The following is a 2,557-nucleotide window of genomic DNA, read 5'->3' on the forward strand; positions in this document are numbered from 1 at the left end:
AACACGGTGAAACCCCGTCTCTACTAAAAATACAAAAAAATAACCCGGCGGTGGTGGCGGGCGCCTGTAGTCCCAGCTACTAGGGAGGCTGAGGCAGGAGAATGGCGTAAACCCGGGAGGCGGAGCTTGCAGTGAGCCCAGATCGCGCCACCGCACTCCAGCCTGGGCGACAGAGCGAGACTCCGTCTCAAAAAAAAAAAAAAAAGAAACTATTATATGTTATTATAAGCTGAGTATCCTTTATCCAAAATGCTTGGGACCAGAAGTGTTTCAGATTTCAGACTTTTTTCAGATTCTGGAATACACAATGAGACTTCTTGGGGATTGGACCCAAGCCTAAACACAAAATTTATGTTTCATACACATCTTACCACTTAGCCTGAAGGTAACTGTATACAATATTTTTAATGGTTCTGTGCATGAAACAAAGTTTGTATACACTGAACTATCAGGAAGCAAAGGAATCACTATCTCATGGCAGTGTTCAAAAAGTTTCCAACGTTGGAACATTCTGGATTTTAGATTTTCAAATTAGGGATGCTCACCCTGTGTTGTAGTCATTTGTCTGCACTTGACCTGAAGGAAAACGTTTAAAAATCAAGGGATATGTTTGTGTCAGAAGCCAAATTCCCTACACCTCCAATAGGGTAATGAATTCTGCCATTCAGAATAACCCCAAAGTACTGCAAGCACTAAAATGAAGAATGATTAAAGAATCAACAACTTTCCATAAGATTCAAATAAAAGAATCCAATTCTCAACTAACCCCAGAGGTCAATTACCCAGTATGATCTCTCAGACATTCCAATTCTTAGAGCTAACTATACCAAATTTAACATCTTTAAAAAAAACAAGACCAGGCCAGGCACAGGGGCTCACGCCTGTAATCCCAGCACTTTGGGAGGGCGAGGTGGGCAGATCACAAGGTCAGGAGATAGAGACCATCCTGGCTAACATAGTGAAACCCCGTCTCTATTAAAAATTAAAAAAAAAAAATCAGCTGGGTGTGGTGGCGCATGCCTGTAGTCCCAGATACTCAGGAGGCTGAGGCAGGAGAATCGCTTGAACCCGGGAGGCAGAGGTTGCAGTGAGCGGAGATCACACCATTGCACTCCAGCCTAGGTGACAGAACAAGACTCCGTCTCAGAAAAAAAAAACACACACACACACACACAAGACACCTCCTCCTGCCGAAAGACTAGGTGGCTTGATTTTACTGCATAAAAAAATAAATGTTTTACACATTTACACATCCAACCACAGTACCAAACAGTGAAAAAGCACACAGTATTAGCTGGTGTAACAAAAGAAAATGGAGGCATAAAATAGCATCCCATATGCACAAGGTGGCAGTATTCTCCCATGATATATACATGATGTACATATTCAGTATTTAGAATTTTCCAGGGCTGTTATTATACAATCTTTAGGTGAAATATTTAGATTTAGCCTTACTATTATAAAAACCATAGAGTTTCTTTATTCCTAAAATGGGAAATTTTCACTTTGAAGTCTCCGTTTACAGACTGGTTGTCAGATTACTATTCCTCTATTAGTAACTGCAAGCATCCTGACATATATGCATGATTTCTACATTGCTATTTCTAATCATAATAATCACAATATTTTTCACTAGAAAATAAGGAAAAGGAAAAAATGATTTAGCCTACTTTCATTCTGGGTTGACAACTGTAAAAGTTCAGCTATCTAATAACTTTTTTTAGAAGTTTTTCTGAAAAAATTCCAATAATCAAAATTCTAATAAAAGATGCTTCACTCTTCAAATCAATATTTCCTCTTGCCCTGAAATAAAACTCACAAACCTACCTTCATCTGATAATACTGTGATTTCCTAGAGAGAAAAAGGCCAAATGAAATGGCCAAAAGGATCTATAATTTTACTTTTCATCATGAATTAGTTTAATGGCTTGTTAATTAACTTTGGTAACTGGCGAGGGCAGTAAGACTACCTAAATGTAATCAACTTGAGGACTCTGATAAGATCTTGTTTCTATGTTGAATAGGAGTGGTGAGAGAGGGCATCCCTGTCTTGTGCCAGTTTTCAAAGGGAACGCTTCCAGTTTTTGCCCATTCAGTATGCTATTGGTTGTGGGTTTGTCATAAATAGTTCTTATTATTTTGAGACACGTTCCATCAATACCGAATTTATTGAGAGTTTTTAGCATAAAGGGCTATTGATTTTGTCAAAGGCCTTTTCTGTATCTATTGAGATAATCATGTGGTTTTTGTCCTTGGTTCTGCTTATATGCTGGATTACGTTTATTGATTTGCATATGTTGAACCAGCCCTGCATCCCAGGGATGAAGCCCACTTGATCACGGTGGATGAGCTTTTTGATGTGCTGCTGGATTCAGTTTTCCAGTATTTTATTGAGGATTTTTGCATCGATGTTCATCAGGGATATTGGTCTAAAATTCTCTTTTTTTGTTGTGTCTGCCAGGCTTTGGTATCAGGATGATATTGGCCTCGTAAAATGAGTTAGGGAGGATTCCCTCTTTTTCTATTGATTGGAATAGTTTCAGAAGGAATGGTACCA

General features: G+C 38.8%; 1 protein-coding gene across 2 annotated transcripts in view; it reads right to left on the bottom strand.

Annotated features, from left to right (window-relative positions):
• The window catches only part of AGPS (alkylglycerone phosphate synthase), a 175,811-nt gene that overhangs the window by 146,415 nt on the left and 26,839 nt on the right, over positions 1-2,557 (bottom strand). The window lies entirely within an intron of this gene.

This window comes from Mandrillus leucophaeus, unplaced genomic scaffold, assembly GCF_000951045.1.
Source record: "Mandrillus leucophaeus isolate KB7577 unplaced genomic scaffold, Mleu.le_1.0 Scaffold40, whole genome shotgun sequence".
Taxonomy (NCBI): Eukaryota; Metazoa; Chordata; class Mammalia; order Primates; family Cercopithecidae; genus Mandrillus; species Mandrillus leucophaeus.